This window comes from Crocodylus siamensis, chromosome 1 (genome assembly GCF_052110815.1).
Source record: "Crocodylus siamensis isolate JL-2025a chromosome 1, ASM5211081v1, whole genome shotgun sequence".
NCBI lineage: Eukaryota > Metazoa > Chordata > Crocodylia > Crocodylidae > Crocodylus > Crocodylus siamensis.
In genome coordinates, this window is record NC_143395.1 from 49,424,617 (window position 1) to 49,446,366 (window position 21,750).

Below are 21,750 nucleotides of genomic sequence, written 5' to 3' on the forward strand. Positions count from 1 at the left end.
ATAAGTTGTTTAGGACTTTAAGTCATCAGCCCCCTTTGACAAACCGTTCAAGAGAAGAACTGCGCACCCCACTTCCACCATGAATTTGGTAGGTCCCTACCAGCCAGCGGGTTTTGTATCCTTTTTAGTTTTGATTCATTAGCAGGATATCTAAATTCATTTCAAGGCTATTGCTGATATCACAAAGACCAAAATCAGAAGATTGTGTTACAGTTGCTGTACTTTAGAGACAGAACTAAAGAAAGTCACAGGGGAAAAAAGTAAAAACAATAAAAGGAAGAAAGGGAATGTTTCTACCAGGTGCAAAGGGTCAGTCTCTCAACTGTGTAGAGAACTTGGATGCAGTGGAGGGGAACTGGTAACTGCTCTTTGATTTTGCACTTTAAAGTAAGAGTTTCTGAATAGGTACTGCAATGCATGTACTGACACAGTTATGGTAAACTTATACAAAGGGAAGAGTAGGCATAGTAGAGTTCCACATGCAGTCAGAGGATTTATGGGACAGCTGGGCAAGCAGAGGAAAATGTACATAATGGAGTTCAGTCTAGACTGAAATCTTAACTTCTTTTCCCTTCATTTTTAAAGGTTTTTAATTAGGAGCTCTCTGTAGTTGTCCTGAATTTTAAATTAAATTTTTAAAAGTGCTATGTAGGAGTGCTGTAATTGTCATTAACATTTGAAGTTTCCACAGGATTATCCTTCTCTTACTTTTTTTTTCTTAATATTTTAAAAGGGTATTCAGGGAAGTGTCTAAAATTGTAATGGCTTCAACCCTTTCCTGACAGTTAAGCCATGCTGACTAATCACACATTATCTGTTAATATCTCTGTAAAGTGAAAATGAATACTAGGCTTCAAAGATACTCTTCCCATGGACTGAGCAGCAGCACATTGCAATTAATGCTAGAGCCAAAAGGCTGCAAATAATCCTTGTGACTTTTTTGAGAAGGGAATAAAACATCTCCTTGTCTTACACTGACAGTGTCTTCAAAATAAGAGGCAAATATCCTGCCAATTTCAAAGAGATTTTATTGGGTGATTTAAAACACTGTTTTCTTAGGAAATCCACAATGTCTTGTTACGTACCATTATTTATGCCTACTTGGCAAGTGAATACGGTGCATCAGATCCCCCCCCCAGTAGAATTCAACAGTTTAAAAATAGCTCAGATTGGCACTTGCTTCGTTCAGGTCTAGCCAGCATTTCTATTTTTCCAATTTATTCAGAGCAATTTTTCCAGTTTATTCAGAGCAGCCTTAATGCTCTGACAGAGTTTAAGTCCAGCCTCACATACCAGGTATCTCAATTTTACTTTTTCTCGTAGCAGCCAATACACTCCTGATCATGGGCATTTATAGACATGCTCCAGGAGTGGGGGGCAGGGGAGTTTTAATTAGAGCTGCTCCAAGAGCTATTTTATTTAAAGCACCTGGAGTGTGACATGCATCAGCATCCCTGTAATGAAACATGGTGGGGGTAATTTAAAAAAAACAAACAAACAAACTTATTGAATGGGCTTAGTTAAAGCACCCTCACCATCATTTTTCAGGTGTGGGGATGCTGATACATGTGATGCTGGAGTCTGCTGAAACACAGTAATTACCATGCTCCAGAAGACTCAATTAAATCGAGTCTGTTCTACTGCATTGTAATTATTGCGTATTGGAGCGGCCTTGGTGCACATGTATAGGGTCCCAATAATTTCAAGAAGGCAGCACTACCACAAACCCGTTATTCTACTTGAAAGAACAGACTCTGCTAAGAAACATGCTATAGAAGAACTCTGTTCCAGGAATTTTTGGAATTGTACCTCTCTAGCAAGGCATACAGTGAGGTTTGATACATGCAGCTATGTCTCTTCCACTGAGGAGGGCATTTTGCTTATACTGTCCAAATAAATAGAAGTTCAAGAATTTTATTTGTAGTCAGAGAGGGACTGGATGAATAACAGTCTAGTATACTGTGCTATCTTCACAGGCCCAAGCAAATATATTTTAGTGTACACTGAGCAGGCCTTCATCCATATTCCTCCCTAAACTCATCAGAACAACCCAAATGTGATTAGTAGTTCAAAAATCTCCAAATGGGTAGCTGTACACAACTAAACTTAAAACTTGTAAATCAGTCAAACAAGCCATTTACCAGACTGGGTAGTGGGCAGCACCTGGGTATACCTCAAGTACTCTGATCTGGTCAGACCAGGCACATCCCCATGAGTGGGAATGTGCACTTTGCAATGCCTCAAAGACTTTTGAGGTGCTGCAAAATGCACACAGTACACATCAATAGGTTCTCCACACTCAATATTTGCAGCACAGAGGCAAAATTAGATGCCAGGAAATCCTGGTATCAAAAAAACAGAGAAAAAAAAGTAGGGCAGCACACATGGCAGCAGCATGTGCCACCCAAAACCAGAGCCTGGCCAGCCAGAGCCATGCTCCAGCTGCTGACCAGGCTCTGCACACCTGGTTCACTGCAGCTACAGCCCCAAGAGGCCCCGAGGACCTCAGGTAAGATTGCCGGGGCCAGCCCAGGAGCTGGCCCCAGCCTTCCCTACCCCACCCAGGACAATTTGCCATTTGCCAGAGCAGCATGCAAGGGTATTCCCTGGAGACAATTAGCAGCAGCATAGCCATGTGCTGCTGCTAGTTGTCCCCAGGGAAATGTACATGTGCTCTCATGTTGATGCGCCCACCCTGTCTGCAGTTCACCTTTCAGATTAAAAGTAGAAAGTATAGATGTTGTGGATACTGACTTCTGAAATTAAAATCTCATCCATAACATTGTATAAACTTAGGCCTTGCATATATTTTAAATGACATACGATAACTTTTAAAGAAATAAATATAAGACTACTAAATAACTAAAAGATAAAACCTTGCAAAAAAACAACTTAAAAGCAAAAATATGTGAAATGAAAACTGGAAGACAGAGAGACAGAAAAGAAAAGATAACTAGAATTATAGTGGAAAGTTCCACAGGTGATGTAGTTGAGGTTACTGAGTGGGATTCTTTGCTTATAGAGACCAGCTTAACTGTTTTTTTAAATCCATTGAAATAAATTGAATTGCTCTAGATTTAAACCAGTCTCATTACACATAGAATTGGGCTATTACATGATGCACTAAAACAGTGTGGGCCAACCTTTTTTGTAGGTGTGCCACAAAGTAGCTCTACATCTTCCCTGAGTACCACTCTGATTCCCTGCCCCTGACCAACCAACAGCTCTGCTTCCTCTGCTCACTCTCCTGGTCTGTTTTCTGCTCCCAGACATATCTGCCACTGTGCTGCCTGCCCCCTCCTCAGTTTGCTGCGTGCTAGTCATACAGGCTGTCAATGCCACTTGTGGAGCCCATGCCTTGGGCTAGCCACCCTTCTATTAAAACCTCGTTATCCTTCTAAAGAATATTTCTCATCACAGACCTCCTATTCAATAACTGCTTCACTCAGAAAAAATGGCCAAAAGATTTTTATGGAACCATTTTTTTTGAGGAAAGCAAAGAGAAAACACATGGAGATGACCCTAAGTCTGAAACAGTTCAGCTCCCAAACTAAGATATTAATAACCAGATGAAAATGGTGGTTTACAATATGCTACCTCTGGTTTAACTTTAGCATTGCTCTCTTTATACTGTAATTCTAGGAACACAAAGCTCTTCCTTTGCCCAGCTTCAAGCTGAAGCTTATAAACACTTGTGGCAGTCTACCCCAAACAGGTAAAAGGCTATAAAACAAAACAGGATGAGCACTAGTGGTAAGAACTATCCTGTTTTACTGATGGGCTGTAATTATTTATGTGCAGTAGCACAGACAGTATACATTTCATACATAGATGTTGACTTGCCCCACTCATCCGGGATTTTGTGGCAATGCTTCATAATTATTAATGCAAAAATTAAAATCAGATGAGGGTATATGAAGCCCAGAATGCCTGAGACTGCAACATAATCTTGTTTAGCTTTTTCTTTTAGTAGTATTCAGAGTTTTACAGTGGAGATTCTTTCTGGTTTATGTGGGTACAGAGTAGGTGAGGGAAATGTAAAGGACCAAGCAAAATTTCAGCCCTTACATTTTATACAGTACAGGAACAAGGTTTGTTCAATAACCTAAACTAGGTAAGCTGCACAAAGAGGGTTTGTTAGTTTGAGAATGACCTTAGAGTATAAATACTGTAATCTAGCACATATGAAAGAAGGCACTATCAATTAGATCTTTTTTCCTGACCAAGATCTGTGGGACAAAGAAAGGTTTGTACATGGAGCACTGATTTTGAGAGTTGAAACAGGGCCTTGGACTTTTGCCGAGCAACAGCTAATTCTGGGGCTTTGCAGTGCATCAGTTTCCTATTGTAAAAAAATTACCTTGCATCTATGTGTGTTTTCTCCATCTATTTTTCTTCTCAAAATACACGCAGTTCCTGTTTATGTTGCAAAGAGACTGCAAAAACTAAATCTTCCCCCAGCCAATTCCACTTACAGGAAGACCACCTACATATCCGCTAATGGTCAGAAAAAAACTTGCCTCTGGCCCAGAGTTTCTAAGCAGACTGTCTATTCCTGTGCCCTGCCCTGCCCACTCCTTGATTCACTTTGTCCAAGGTGACAGACTGCAAAAAGAATGGATGTTTGCAATCTTCCATTTAAAGGATGGACTAATTCAGTGGCCCCAGATCCAACAAATGACTTGAGGGCCTAAGATAGAACTACAGCTTCTCACCTTTAGGTTTCTGCCTTCCAATAGAATACCAAAATCTTCCTAAGTTCCCTGTACAGTGCATGATGTCAAGCAGTGGCCTTGAGCCCAGGGCACCAGCCTACCTGGCACAGCCACTAGTCCTGGTCTGCCATCTCTTCAGCAGAACACTGAAGTGGATACAGGTGGCCAGAACCCTCAAGCTGGGCCTAGCCACATGTCCACTCCCTGTCTCACCTCCTCTAATACAAGCCTCTGTCCTGGAAGAGGAAGTGTCTGGGCAACAGGGTTCAACAGTGGTTGCTGCACTCCTAGCTTGCTATTTATATGCTGCTACTGGCTTCTTGATAGACTCTCTGGATATCTGATCTAGCTTGCCCACAGACCCCGAGTTTGGCTTGACCCTTTGGATACATGACTGAATTCTGGTTTGATTTTCTGGATACCTGACCTAGCCAGCCTCCTGCCCCTGTGTTCTGCCTGACCCTCTGGGTCTCTGACTTAGTTCCCTAGCTGGATCTTCTGGCTTTCCTATGCTCCGACTTGGCACACAGCATGCTCTCCTCAGCTGCTTCTTCTGACTCTGGGGTAAGCCCCAGGCTTAGCCACCTATGACTCAGCATGATGCATGAAAAGTTAGGTTGCTTCAGAATAGTGGTTAAGAAACCTGATCAAATCAACAGGGAATGTCTAAAGCTAACCAACAGAAAATATTAGCAATAAGGATATGTTTATGTGAGTGCAGTATTATTCCTAAGTCAATTATAGAGAGAATTTTTTTGATTCAGAGTTTCTCCTGTGTTTCAGTCACCTGCCATGAGTTGATGGGAGTTTTGTTTCAGGAAAGAACACATGATCCAGTCTATGCTGTGGTTGCAGTTGGAAGTTAATCTATTTACTCTCTTAGTGTATTTCTGTGACCAGAGATCTGCTCATTTCACAACAGGTAACATGGTTCAGGGCACTTGTGGACACATCCTATTTATAAAAGTTTTTCACCACACTTTAAACACATAAGAAAAAAACCCATGAAAAAAGAAGTCTAACTAAAGAAACAGCTTCTTTGTCTGACAGGACTCTTTCCCCACTTCAGGTACAGCAACATCAGAAAAGTCTTTACAGTTCAGTGATCATTAACTTATAACAAAGTCTCTAATTACTTCTTGTTACCTGATCTGGAGTTCACCAAACTCTCCCTGGTTTACAGGCAGCTTCTATATCTTTGATACTTGTTTCTTGAGGGACATTGCCTTCCGTCACTCTCATGCCTCTGCACAAAAATCCACCCATCATTAAGTTACTATAGTTCTAGACTCCCCTTTTGGGGGTATTACTCATTCCTTTTATCATTGTAATTTCTGGTTCTCAATTAACAGTGCTTTCGGTCTTCCAGGTGCGGTGAACACTCCTGATGCTGGCTGATGATGTCAGCATTTTCTGCCTCCACATCACCTGCATGTTAAGTTTCTTCCCTCACTTTTCCCAGTAACAGGGCCAACAGCTCCCCATTACATACCTCCCCCCTTAGTTTCCAAAACAAGATGTTTCTGTTCTGGCTCATGGCATTCACAGCATCTGATCAATTCTCCATTTCCCCATCTTGTTCAGTCTCCCTCAGTTGTGGATCAAGATAGAAAGTCTGCTACAACATCCTTCTTCTCATCAAGCAGGGGGAATTTAAACCAGGTGTCCTACTTCCTGGTTGAGTGCTCCTGCTGTTATGTAAACCATGCCACACTTTAAAATAAAGTGATCACCACAGCATCTTCCATAGAACCCAATCCTGCTTCTGTGTTGCATGTGTTTTTATAAAACCTACTCAACTAGGTTCTGTCTACACGGCATCCCCAAAGGCCTCAGGGAAGAGCACCCAGAAGCACCCCAGTCCTCAAACATAATGGAGTGGGGACACGCTCCCAGAGCAGCTTCACCACTGACTGCATTTCTGGGTTCAGATGATGCGAACAGCAGTGGGTTGGAGAGTTGTGCTTGAGAACATTCCTGTTTGGACATGCCAAGGACGTTATGTAGACACACCCTTAGGCACAGAACACCCTAGTTCCTAGTTCCTAGTTTCTGATTGGGCACAGGGAGGAGATAAGTGCTGAGCTGCTCAGACTGGAGTAGTTCTGGGCATGCATAGAAGCAGAAGTGCCTGAGGAACTTTAAAGCTAAACCAAGGAAGAGATGCCTAATAAATATAGGTGCTTCCAGGATCAGGCAATAGCAGAGCAAGGATTTGTTTGATCAATTTTGAACTAAACAGAATTTAGGTGCATACAATCAGCTTTATTGTGTAAAAGTCCTTGACCAGATTTAACCCTAAGGTCTGGGCTAGACACTGCACAAATCAGTTAAGTCTGATAAACCTTGTTGAATGTAGCATCTCAAATGGATTTCAGCCATTTTCAAATTGGTTTATGTGCACTGAGGCTAAGGACAGACATTCAAAAAGCCTGAACCTGAATAGATTCAATCTTTGCAGGGTAGTCTAAGTTGGCTAGGCTGATCACTTTATAACTGTACAGGCATCCCAGAAATGAAGGTACATACCTGCTGTGGCTCAGGCTAGAAGTCAGAGGGTGCTAGAGCAACCCTTCCTTCCTATGCACAGGGCTGAGCTGAGGGCGGTGTGGCTAGGCCCTGGCAGGATTAGGGAGGGATCCCCCCCTCCTTCATAACAGAGCATTCATCAGAAAACAAAACAGCCTCTCTTATTAGTTCAAACTCTCCTTTAACAAAGAAGGAATGGAAGGACATTACCAGCTGAGCTTTAATCACCTCCAAAAAGCCCTAAGCTGACACTGCTGTCTGCCACATCATGAACCGTAGCCTGCATATAGTCTGCTAGCTAATGCCAAGGTTTCTATGCAAGGCAGAGGAGACAGGGGATCCCTGATTAGCAGGGATTGGGGAGGGAAGAGGGAAAGCAAGAGGACACCAGGCAGACATTGCTGTCCCTGCAAGTCTCTGCTGGAGCTGCAGCCAGAAAGCAGAGGGGAGGTGCCATCCCTGCTGTGGAGCAGAGAGCCCCACCTAGCCCAGAGAGCATGCCAGGATGCTGGAGGTGTCTGATTTAGTTTAAACCATCACGGGGTCTGGGACAGACGTTGCATAAACCAGTTTGAGCCAAATCAGTTAAGTATGATACTATATTCAACCAGGTTTATCTCAAACCGGTTTCAGTCATTTTCACACTGGTTTAAGTGCACTAATCATCTGTTCTGTTACAGCTTTAAACCAGTTTCTGGTCACTTAAACCACTTTACGTGTAACATCTGTCCCTAGTCTAAATCACTAATTTGCCAGCTATAACCAATATCCCTCTCACCTGTGTATTTAGTCCTTCCAGACACATATAAGGGCATTATAGGTGCTTGTACATGTGACAATGTCACAATGTCCATGTGACAAAAATGTCACTTTGTGTTGCTTAATGGTGTCACACATTACATGTGTGCCAGTTTTGGGGGTTGTAGATGAGTTTGCATTGTTGCAAACGAAATTACGTCCTGATCCAACTCTTCCCCAGGAGGTGCCGCTACCATGCAGGGAAGAACCAGGGACCCCTGGAGCTCAGGGTCCACTCAGCCCACCACCAGGTCACTCCCCAGCTGTAGAGAGGCTCTGTGCGGTGGGGGGGGCGGGGAGTGTTAGGACCCTCGCTGTAACATGATGAAAAAATAGAACTCCTTAAGGGGCACAGAAAACTAAACCCCCATCATGTGTACAAGCACCCCAAATCTAGCCCTATGCTATACGCTCTTAAGAACAGAGCAGAAAACTTGGAGTTAAGAGACTCTAGTTCTATTTCTAACCATTTAAACCATAGTCCCCTGGCATCCCAGTATGCTCTCCCAGCTGGGCTCTCTGCTCCAGCTGAGCAGGGCTGGCCCCACCCCTCTACTCCCCCGCCAGAGCAGGGACAGGCTAGGGTGGGGGTCTGGCCAGATGCTAGCCCTGGAAGGGAGCAGGGAATAAGTTTATTCCACCCTCCCCCCCCTATCCCACCAGCATGGACCTGCACTTCTCCATGCTGGCTGCTCCAACAGTGGGGGCACAGCTAGTCCCAGCAGTAACAGTGTCTGGTCTGGCCAGAGAGAGATTTAATTTTCCCCTCCTTGTCCCACTGGCACAGACCTGAGCCAGGTCTGCCAGGCACTCCCCGCTTGCTGCTGCAGCAGCGGTGCCAAGAGTGGCCAGATGCTAGACGGCATGACCCTTGAGGCAGAGGGGGCAGAGAGGATGGTTATTTTCCCTCTGCCCCCACTGCCCAGGGGACCACAACCAGGTCTGCCTGCCTCGACCACCACTGCTAAGTCCCTGCTTGGGGCAAACGGTGGAATAAGCCTTCTGCTGTCTCCCTCTGCCAGATGCCATAGGGAAGGGGAATAACTCCCCTCCCCATGCCTTAGGGGCCTAGCTGGTCAGCTTCTAGCTGTGCCCCTACCTGGCTGCTGGAGCAGTGAGGGAACAGGGTCCTTGATGGGGGCAGCAGCCCATCATGGTGTTGGGGAGCATGAGCCTCTTCCCAGAGGAGGGCCATGCTGCAGGACAGAAAGAGCTGCCATGGACTGCACATGACACCACCAGGGCTGGGAAGGGGCCAGAGCTCCCCACCCAGCACTGCCACCACTGTGGTCCACAGCACCTTTCCCTGTCCTGCGGCACACCCCCCTCCCCCCACTGGGAAGGGCCTTGCACTCTGGGAAACTGTGACAAGGGCTGTTGCCCCCATCACAATTATCCCCCCCCCCCGCTCACCACTCCAGTGGCTAGATGGGGGTGGGGCCAGAGCCTGGCCAGCAGGGCCCCTTAGGTGGGAGGCAGGGAGTGGGGTTATTCCCCCCTGTGGCCCCGGGGACTGCAATGACCACTGCCACTTGCTTTGTGCCTAGGGCAAATGGCAAAATAACCCCCCTCATCCTCAACCTAAGGGGCCCTGCTGAAGCAGCAAGAGGGGAGCAACCATGATGGGGCAGCAGTCCCTGTCATGGTTTCCCAGAGCATGAGCCCCTTTCTAGCAGGGGGGCTGCACTGCAGGGTAGAGAAAACTGCTGCAGATCACAGCAGAGGTGGGGGTGAGGGGGTTCTAGCCCACTCTGACCCAGTGCTGCTGTGCAGTTTGCCATAGCTCTGCCTGCCCCACAGTGCAGCTCACTGCTGGAAAGAGGCTCACACTCCCTGACACCATGACAGGGGCAGCTGCCCCCAAGAAGAGCCCTGCCCCGTCACTGCTGCAGCAGCAAGGCAGGAGTATGACCAGACGCAAGCTGGCAGGGCCCCTTTAGGTGGGAAGCAGGGAGAGGGTTATTCCCCACTCCCTCCAGCATCTGGCACGTTAGTAGGGAGGGAAAGACTGCAACAAGACCTGGATAGGTTACAGGAGTGGGCTGACATAAACAGGATGCGTTTCAATACAGAGAAGTGCAGGGTGCTGCACTTAGGCAGTAGAAACCAGCAGCACACTTATAGAATGGGAAACTCCCTTCTAGAGAGCATGGAGGCGGAAAGGGATCTTGGAGTCATTATTGACTCTAAGATGAACATGGGCCAACAATGCGAGGTCTCAGTTGTCAGGGCTAACCGGACCTTGTCATGCATCCACAGGTGCATCTCAAGTAGAGCCAGGGAGGTGATCCTCCCCTCTATGCGACACTTGTCAGGCCACAGCTGGAGTATTGCGTCCAGTTCTGTGCGCCCCATTTCAGGAGGGATGGTCCAGAGGAGGGCCGCCCGCATGATCCGGGGACTACAGGGCAGACCCTACACTGAAAGACTGCAAGACCTAAACCTGTTCAGCCTTCACAAGAGAAGGCTGAGGGGGGACCTGGTGACTGTCTATAAACTCACTAGTGGGGACCAGAAGGGTTTAGGGGAGACACTGTTTCCCCTAGCGCCCCCTGGCATGACAAGGAATAATGGACACAAATTATTAGAGAGTGGATTTAGATTAGACATCCGTAAGAACTACTTCACAGTCAGGGCAGCTAGGAGCTGGAACCAATTTCCTATGGAAGCGGTGCTGGCTCCTACTCTGGGAGTCTTTAAGAAGAGGCTTGATGCCTACCTGGCTGGACTCATTTGAGTCCAGTCTTTTCTCCCGCCCAGGCGGGGGGTCGGACTTGAAGATCTACTAGGTCCCTTCCGACCCTACTTCTATGATTCTGTGGTGGAGTGGGCGGTAAGGGGCTTATTCCACTGCTTGGACCAAGGAGGGAGCAAGTGGCAGCAGTGGTGGCTGGGGTGGGCAGACCTGGCTGTGGTCCCCTGGGGGCAGTGGAGGTAGAGGGGGAAAGTTTCCCTCCCTGCCCCAGGGGCCATGCTGGCTGGCATTTGGCTACACCTGACCCCACTGCTGCAGCAGCGAAGGGGAGCACCCAACATACCCAGCTTGGGTCCATACAGGTGGGACAGGAAGGGGGGAATTAAACTCCTACTTAGCCAGTTCAGCTCAGGCTACTGCCCAAGCTGGCCACACTCCTCCCCCGCCAGCACAGCTTCTCTGCAGCTGAGGGTACACTTTAGTGCCGCCCGCCCCCCCCGCCCCCTCCCAGCTCCTGGCCTGAGCAACTGCAGGCATGTACCTGCATTTCCTCAGGCCAGAGAGAATTTCTGTGCAGTTACAAATTGGTTCAACCTAGGCAGGTTAGACTAAGCTGCAAAGATTGAATCAATTCAGGCTCCAGCTTTTTGAATTTCTGTCCTTAGTCTTAGGTATGAGAGCACACAGGGAATTCCTGCAAGAGACCTAGGCATGTCTTATGAGCATTGCTACTACCATGTATTCTAGGAGGCCTGGCCTGAAACTTGTCACCATCTTTCAACACTATTGTACGGAACAAAGGAACATTACTAGAAGCCTGCCTCTGAAGCAACTGTTTGCCATCACTGTAGGAAGCCGAATTACAGAAAATTTTGCTACCTTTTCACCCTACCAGTTTTGCATTAGGCAAGGTCTGAAAAACAACAAAAGAGCATTCTATCTGGGGCTCTGTAAACTGCATTGTCTTTTCAGGCAGGCAATGAATGGAAACTATTATTGCTAGCTGTTGCAATTTGCTTGCAAATCTTGTACTATCTTGTGTTTTTCTTAAAGCTTAACCTGAATAAGTCTGTTTTATGAGAAGCTCGGCTTTTTATGGTTGTAGAGACAATGTTTCAACATGTGAATTCCAGAGGCTTAAAATCCTCAAGCCCCCAAATTCATTATTTTTGATCTCTCAATTTTAGGTCAATTTAAGTATATTTGGGGATTTGAGTCATGATTTTTTTTTTTAATGTCCTGCTAACATCATGCTGGAAGACGCAGCTACTGACACACTGATGGGCCTCAAAACTGGAACCAAAGTATTTAATTTGATGGTAGGCATAAATAGCCAGTGAAACACAGGGATGCCATGTCATTTTGCATCAGGCTGGCACCTTCATTGTTGCTGTTTAACCCTACATGTAGTGAGTTGCTGTAATACAACAACGTGACTGTGGAAGTGATGAACACATGGATTACCGTGTTTGGAATCTTTCCTGGGAGATAGAGGAACTAACGGTTGGAGAAAGTACTTTATACTCTAATACCCAACTGTACACTCAGGGATACGTCATTTAGGACGGGGTCGTCAATCGGGAGTATGTGTACCCCTGGGGGTACTTGGAAAGGGGCTAGGGGGCATGCATGGGTGAGTGGGGATGGAGCGTTGCCACCTACCACCCTGCACCAGCACCTCCCAGGAGCAAGGCCAGGGGGGCGAAGGCAGCGGCTCCCCTCTTTGGCCACACAGGTGCTGCCCGGCCGGCCAGACACAGCGGAGGGGGGAGGTCACACACAGTGGCCACCACCGCCATCCACCATCCCACACCACCACAAGGGGTACACTCTTTAAAAAAAGGTTGAAAATCCCTGGTTTAGGGCTTCAAGTTATCAGCCCCTTTTGACAAGCCATTCAAGAGTAGAACTGAAACCCATGTCAAAGCACTTTCTTCCCAATGAAACACCATCACTTTATTCTTGCTGAACCGAAATTTGTGCCAGCCGCTTCCCACTTATAGGCATTAAGAACATCCATCTCAGATCAGGGCCATCATCCATCTAGTCCAGTGTCCTGTCAGTACTAGATGCTTGAGGAAGAAAAAAGAACAGATGTTCTGACTAGTCTAAATAAACTTTGTATCATTTACCAATCTTTCTACTTTAATGTTTATTAACCATTGCAGAATACTAAAAATATTTTAATACAAAAAGGTGGAGGGAAATCTGCTGTTTGTTTTTGCAGTGATAAAACCCGACAATTTAATTCTAGTCTTAGCTTTCAGCTACTAGAAAGTTTCTGATCCAAAACAATACTTCACCTCTTAACCCAAGTCTCCTTAGCCTATTACTTTAGTAGCCTTTTGGATGGGGTCTTTCATAAGCTGTTCAGAAATTTAAATAAACTAAATTACTTTAATGAAACAATAAAAGAGATGCGAGAGATTACTGAGACATAAATTTTCCTTTGCTGAATCCGTTGTGATAAGACCTTAGCAGTGCAATTTTTTTAAACATCTTTCTAATGATAATTTTAGTTAGTTAATGTGCTAGGCACAGATATAAGTCTTTCTGGTTTATATTATCATGGACCACTTCTAGAGACTTTTTAAAATATGGGTATAATCTTTACTGTCTTCTAGTCATCCAAGGCAGTGGATCTTATTTAAATCAGACTATATATATGTATTGCTAGGAGATCAACTACTGGTATCTTAGTCTCAGAGGGTATGTCAATTATGATGCTGAACACTACCATACTGAGACATATACTGTGCCCTCTCTGAATGCTCTATATCTTAAAATAGAAAATGTGTACCAGAATACTCTGCCTTTAACAGAGCTTACTAGCAAACACACAGCAGCAAGCTAAGGCCACATTAATTCTGTTTGGGGAGCTAGAAAGCAGAGAGTGGATGCAGCATCTTAGTATGGTTCTGCCTGGTACTGTAATTGAGCAGTGTGGACATGCTATCACACCTTATCTTTATTAACTGAAAAAGAGTAGGACTTGGGTGCGAGTCTGGTCGTTAACAATGACAGTGAAACAGCTACTCACATACTCCCAGAGCAACCGCCTCTCTTTCTGTCCACACCCAAAGTCAGAGGTCAGCAGTCTGTGGCCTGTGGGCCATATCTGGTGTAAGGGGGTCTTCACCTATACCTGCTATGTGAAGCTATGCTGCACTATGGCCAGGTGCTTCACCTATACCATACTATGGCTGGGCAGCTAAGACTAACAGTAGCAGGAATAAGCAACAGCGGTGGCTAGCTCCTAGCATAGGCCTGCCTTTGACCTGAGCCAGAAAACATTGTCAAGTCATGACCTTAGTCATTAAATGCAATACTATGACACACCGTTCTGAAGCCACAGCATTAAGACAGCTAGATTCCTTTTCTATTTCCATTTTAGTCTGAAAATATCCACAGACAACTAGCCTTGGCCTACTGTACATGAAGAAAAACAAGTCAACTAGACATATACTTCCACTTAAGCCAGAAGTGGGCAAAACACAGCCTGTGGGCTGGATGTGACCCACCAGGCCATTCTATCCAGCCTGCGGGACCCCTAAAAATTTAGAAAATTAATATTTATCTCCCTCTGGCCGCTTGTCTTTTGGCAAGCCATTGAGGGCCACATCTCAGTAAGCCCAAAATAACTGCCCACCTCTGACTCGAGCTCATTTGTTTCCCAGATGACTTTGGAATGCATATAAATGCTGAAAAGTCCGGAAATCATTAAATGGAGGAAAAAACACACCAAACAACTATTTGAAGCAAAAAGAAGAGTCCACCCACTTCTGCCAAGTAGTCCTGTGGTTTAAAAAAAAAAAAAAAAAAGATGGCTGTGTACGGCCAACGGTGGGAAGAAGTAAAGTCCTCCCAGTCCATTTGAGTTCAACAGAAATAGCTTTTGACAAGTAGCAATTTAAAAGCCTTAATTTATCTGTAAATAATAATTTTAAGCTTGTTTTTAAATGTTATATTTAAAATAGAAACATTATTTTTAAATATCTTTAAAAAGAGAAAGTGGCAGACAGCATATATTTTGTTTACTCAGCATCAAAATACTGTAAAAGTGTTTACTTTAAAAATCACTGAAAATATTTGGAGATATCAAAGTTCCTAATCATTATTAAAGTATATTATTATCTGTCTATATAAGCAAAGAACTGGAAAAATGTGGCTCCTGAAAACCTGCATTTGAGTATGAAAACACAATTTAAAAAAGCACTAGAAACTGAAAACCAAATTACTACGTTACTTTTACTAAAGACAAATAACTACTATATGTGAAAGCCATTTTTTAAAAATCAAGTACAACTGAATTCTTTAAATGTGAACTTTTAGAAAGTGAGTTGTTACATATTTCAGACAAAGAGCAGAAGACACTTATGTTCAGACTGGCAGGCTGCACCCAGCAGAAGGCAAAAACCAGAACACAAAGTCCTCTTCACCAGTGAGGGATCCTAAGGATACTATGACTAGTTAATATGTCCCTGTTCAAACTGCAAAAAATATATATATATTATTGCTAACCTCTTGGTTCTGTTGTTGGTAGAATACAGCTTCTCAAGTTGACTTTCTGGGGGAGAGATTGTTTTCAGTGTCCCCCTCCCCCCAAATTAAATTTGGTTTGGATTAAACCAGAAATATTTATTTGGATTTTTGGGGGGTTCAGTGCTCCAGCTGAAAAATATATTACTTACACACAAAATACAAGGGAATGGGAAATCAAGCCTAAGTTTAGCTATGGGAAAGTAGGAAAACAGAAGTTGATATCTGTTGTAAAGAAGGGGGGGAGAGGGGGGAAATTGAGAAATGGGGTCACAAGCATTTCCACTTGTGTCAAATTTGCCTTTGATTAACTTGATTTAGTAAGTCTTTTCTACTTCTAGGATTCATTGTTCAGACGTAGAACTAGAACAAGGGAGAAATGATTAGTGGAGAGCCAGCTCTGTTATGCTAAAGGCTAAAATAAAGAAAATAATGACATAGTTGAAACTAAGCCCAAAGTGAACCAGTACCACCAGTGAGACCTGAGTATCATTGTCTTGGAAGTAACGGAAATTGGAGTATGTTATTTCATTAACAAAATGAAAATATTAAGATTTCACTTGGCTACATGGGAAAGAAGTTTAGAAGAAGCATGTCCTGTCTGCGTGATGGTGCTAGGCAGGGTTGCTGCTATTATTGGCACTAATGTACAAGCTTAAGAAGACAGACTCAATTTTGCTTCTGATGCCACCTTCAATAGTTTTCATTAGTTCTTACACAGGGATAATACAAGATAACGACATAGACCATTCTTAAATAATTTGCAATCTTATTTATTTATAAATAAACTAGTTAATACATGTTTTAAGATGTAAATGTTAGCCTTGGGCCAACATTTGCAGGTTTGAATATCAGAAACTACCAATATTTAGACACCTAAATAGTAGGGCTGTGCGAAGCTTCAGTCCTCGGTTTGATTCAGCAGAGATTTGGTGGCTGAATCTCTGAATCTGAATTGAATCAGGAGACCCTTTAATCTCTCTGAATCAAATCGGAACCCTCCAAATTGATTTGGAAAGGTTCAGCGATTTGGACATAGACACAGCTTTAAATGCTTTTTCTACATACCTCAAGGTACCAGGCAGTTCATCAATGCTGTGATGCTGGGTGGATGGAGTGTCCCACAGGAGCACGGGGGGGTGCCCCTGCACTCCCACCCCCAGCTTGGCAGGTGAGGGCATGGGAGGGGATCCCCCATGCAGTCCCTGGTAGACCCAGAACTGGATCAGAAGTAGTTCTGGTCCACTTCTGGGTTTGCCCCCAAGCATGCAGGGGCCCCCCCCCACACACACACTCCTGTGGGATGCTCCATCCGCCCCAGCATCGCAATGTTCATGAGCTGAGCCAGGTACCCTGCAGTATGTAGAAAAAAAATTTAAAGCTGTGTCTATGCCCGAATCATTGATTCTCTGAATCAGCATCGACTCTTCAGATTCAGCTGAATCAAATTGGGGACGGTGATCCAAATCAAATCACTGTCCCCGATTCAGGATGAATCTGAATCGAATACAGCCTGTTTCACACACCACAACTAAATAGTGACCTGATATTTTCAGAGTTGTTGAACCCTACCACTTTCCGTTGAAGCTAGGAAGATGATCTAATGATTGGAATCAGACTAGATGTTAAGAGATTTGGCAACACTAGGAGAAGAGATTTTCAAGTGTGCAGAAGAGATTAAGGAACATAAGTAGCTTTGAAAGTCAAGAACTATAGGTTCTTTAGTTTTTCCTAAGCCTGATGAAGGGCGTGTGAGCCTGAAAGCTTCCAGAAAAAGATTTTTTTTTTTAGCAATTTCTGAATTGGTCTAATAAAAGGTATCATCTCTGAACTAAGAGTTCTAGATTTCTGTAAGAACTATAGGTTTAAGTTGACTACCTTATAAGCACACACCTCTGAAAATATTGGTGTATACTTTTAGGCAATCCAAGCAATATATTTATCAATTTGATTATTTAAAACCACTTAAAATTGTTGTTATTCTAAGAAAGAAAATAATGAAGGATATACTTGTGCCTTATGAAACTTCACATGCACCGTCCATCCAGGGAAAGAACATATTTTACCTACAGCCACATGTATGGTGGCATTACTTTGTGTCATAAGCCCATCTGTCCTCACAAGCTAAACTGAACAAGACTATTCAGTAACCAGATAGGTCTCAAAGGAAAATACAGAGCACTATTAGAAAAAGATATTGATAATTTAATACATAGCAGTTGTTCTTCTCAATCAGAACTAGCCTTCAGCATGGTGTTAGATGGGACTGACATGTTTTCATTCAGGTAAGTATAAAAATGTGGTCCTAACCACATGAAATAATGGAAAATATTGAGCCTTTCACTCTCAAAGAGTGGGGAAAAAGAAATGCTACACACATTAATGCTCATATGCTGTGCTATCTATGTCTCTCTGCTGACTGTCCATCAGCATCTAATTCTCCTCCCACTTACTGCACATTTTTTTACACTGGTGTAACTCCATCAATTTACACTGATATAAATGGAAAAAGAATCAGACCTATAAACAACTAGGGCTTAAGTCAGTTCCTTTTGAAATCCACAGAAAGCACTGGAGTAAGAGTGGACTTAGTTCCAATCAATCAAATCTCTCTATATAAAATATATATAATATACTGACTAAATTCCAATGTGGTTATTCTTACAACAGCTGGGGAAGGGTTAAATCTACTTATTTGTATCTTTGCTTGAAATGGGGACCAAAAATTGGATTTTACAAAAAGTGCTACCCTAAATTTAGCTCTCTTACCTCGTGGTGTTCTGCTGCTGTGCAACCAGGATTGCCACTGGATTTCTGTCTTCAGTACTGCTTAGTGGCTGATCAGAAGGCTTAATGTTTTGCCATCTGTTTCTCTTATGAAAAAAATACTTAACAGATTTAAAGTATCATTAATGGAGTTCAGAATCAGATACTGGGGACAATACAAATACATTTTTCAACAGTTCTCTCTCTCACAGTAAAGAGTAAAGAAAGAAAATTTTATAACTTACTGTGAAAGCAACAGTCTTATTATACACATATTAACTACACCACTGTAGGATTCACATGATGCTGAGGAACTTGCATGAACCTCAGGAGGAATTCCATTTTAATTAATATTATTTCTATGTTGCCCTCCCCAAAAAGATGTAGGTCAATGGACGTCAAAGTCATAAAACAGATAAAATAATAAACAGTAATAAAATAGTTCTTTAAAGAATACCCAGAGCTAAAATCCTGTCCAAATAGAAAAGTCTTACAACACTTCCAAAGGATGGACAGGCTCAGGGTCTAGGGGTCTTGAGGGAGAAGGAGTTCCAGAGCTAAGGAGCAACAGCTGAGAACAGCTTCCCATGTTTTTTGGTAAGTGAACTAGACTTACAGGTAGTGCTTGCAGGAGGTTATTCTCAGCTGATCGTAAGGATGATAATGGAGCATAAGCAAGGAAGTACATAGGATCTATGCCTTTGAAGCTTCATAGGTCAATGTGTCTGGAAAGCTTCTGGAAGCCAGCACAGACTGAAGCATTGTGCACCGGGGACTTGGAGCAAATCCTTCCCTACTCCCGCAACTGTTACATGTGTGCAGTATTGGGGTGGCAGGGGTTAAGCCTTCCTCAGAGGCATTGGGTGCTGGTTGCAGCCAAGGCTGGGGATTTTGACTGGGATGTGGCAATGTTCCTGCTGAGATTTACAGCTGAAGGTTCCTGGATAGAGAGTCTTGCTCCTCCATTCAGGGTCAGACCAATTTCCATATTTGGGCTCAAGAAGAAATGTTGCCCCACGATCAGATTGGTATGGACTGTGGGGAGTTTTTGCCTTCCTTTGTAGTGGGGAGGAGTGGCCCTCTTCCTGGGATCTCTTGAAAGCATATTAACAACCTTTACAGAACCAGGACATTGGCCACCATGGTCTCTCCTGCTATACCTGTGGCAGGTTATGGTGTTGTCTTATGTTGTATCAGGGTTGACTGTCTAGTTTTGTTAAGAGGTTAGACAATGGACTTGTATAAAGTGGTTTGGATAGGGATGATCGTGCCATAGGCAGGTGTCACAGCACAGGGTCCTGCAGGATGGCCATGATTTCCCCTAGGCCCCCTTACTGTGGCAAGTTGGCTCAATGGGCACCCTTGATTCTCATCTGCCACGTCTGATGGAAAATGTAAGGTAGGGAGGCTACCTCTAAGTCCTCTTGGACATGGTTGGCTGGACTCTGACCCCATGGGCTCTCAGGCGCCTTTGTGGGTCCCGTTTTACAATGGGTGTTTCAGGGCACTCTAGCTTTATGGGGTACATGTGTGGCGCCACCCACCCCTTTACCATGCCCCCGAGCCTCGCAGATGGAACTGATGTTGTTTGGTCTGGGCCTTGTATAATTTGGCCTCCGGTCCTCCCTGGGCTCTCAGCAACCCTGTCTTGCTCCACGCCCTCTCTGGCGCCGGGAGAGGGGTTGGTGCACCCCCAAATGCTGCACTCTATCTGGCACCAGGGGTCCCCTATGAGGCCTCCTCCATCCCTTAATAGCCTCACCCAAACCATCACTCTTAAACAGCAAACAAAACACAAGCCCCTGGGCTATAACATAAATTCAAGATGCCCAGCTATAACATCATTCAAGCCACAACAGGGGTGCTCTGTCCCTCACCAGTATCAGAGGCTGTATCTGCAGTCAGGCCGCACCCCTTTGCTTGCTCTGGGAAAGCTTCTTCCTCCTTGGCTGCCAGCAGGGAACTGCCATCCTAGCCTCAGCCCTGAGGTTTATTTGTGAGCCAAGCCCTGCCCCTGCCAGTCAGCTAACTGTTGGCAGGTATGGGCCACTAGCTCACTCTGATTGCAGCTGGGGCCTCCAACTCACTGCTAGGGCTCCTCCCCTAGCAATTTCAGTTCTTTGAAGGAGCAGGGCACCCTAGTGCACTGCAACACCAAGGGATTGGATTAGACCTATGGAGGTCCCTCACAGCCCTGCTTATCTAGGATTCTCTGACACTGCACCAGCTACAGCCTCTAGATGGTCCCCAAGGGCTGCCCTACACAGAGCATAATGCAGTAGTGTAGCCTTGAGATTATGATGTTGACCAGATCCGAATCTGAAAGAAATGGTTGCGGCCTTTGCACCTGAGAATCCAGATGCAGTATCCTAGGAGTATCCCAAGGCTGCAGACCTGAGTGACAAGAAGAGGCTGAACTACCTCCTCAGTGCATGCCCTAGTTTCCCACAGTCATAAGCAGGCATCCCTGTTTTCTCTGTTTAAAAATCACAAATTCTCTGGTTTAAAAAAATTGCAAATTCTCTGATAAAACCTCCAAAATCTGCAATTAAAAAGAAATGTCACTCTATGCATCAACTGAACACAATGTTTTATTGATGTATTTACAAGATTAAAGCCATTTGGAAGCCTACCAGTGCCTTAAACACTATAATAAAATACATTCTAAATACTTGTACATGTTGGCATTTGGTTTGGGGTTTTTTATAATGGAAAAATCAGAGCTCCCCCAGCCCTTTGCTCACTGGGACACAGGTCCAGGCCCCTCACTCCCAACGCACAGCCCTGCTGGTACCCCTCACTGTCCATCCACAGGCCCCTGGCCCTGCTGGTGCAATTCACACCTCCCCCATGTCCCCCCCCACCCCTGCTAGTGCCCCTCACTTCTTACACCCAGTCCCCTGACCCTGTTGGTGCACCTTGTCCACCACCCACAGCCCCCTGCCCCCACCACCCCAGCCCTGCCAGAGTGGGTCTCCAGTTGCCAGGGCTACAGGACCAGGGACACGGGTCCACAGCCCCCTGCACCCCACAGCAGCACCTGAGCCTTGGCTGAACACAACTTGCAGCTGCCTGCTAGTAGCTTGGTAGGCCAGATAGAATGGCTCCATAGGCCATAAGTTTGATACCCCAGTCTAGGACATGTTGTTTCTGATGATCTTTTCAAGTGGATGTCCTATACATACAAGAAATGTTGTCAAATATTTAAAAAATTGGACAAGTGGCAGTGGTGCAGGTGGAAGTGAATGCATTTTGTGCAATGAATGCATAACAAACAAATATCTAAGTTTCTATTAATGCTCTATTTGGGGATTTTATGCATACTGTATATATCACTTAGTGTGTGTTTACACTACAGGGTGTGAACACAGGCAATTGAGCCATTCCAAAATATCCCTGGCTGGGAACTGGTTCATAATTCTTCCATGATAGGATATGAAAACACATAATAATTGAACTGTCCCAAATGTCACTGATTGGAAACTGGCTCACTATTTCTTGTGAAGTGCTATGATTCTGACATCAGCAGATGGTAGTGAGCACCCAGTCCAGCATACCTTAGTGTGGGTGAGTGTTTGCACCTCTGCTTTGGGGTTCCCAGAACATGACTTTAAGGCAGTTGGGAGCTTTTTTCACCTGCTTTCCCTCCTCTCTGAAATATGAGTTCAATAAATTTCATTTGCCTACAGCTGACCAAAGTCTGCAGTG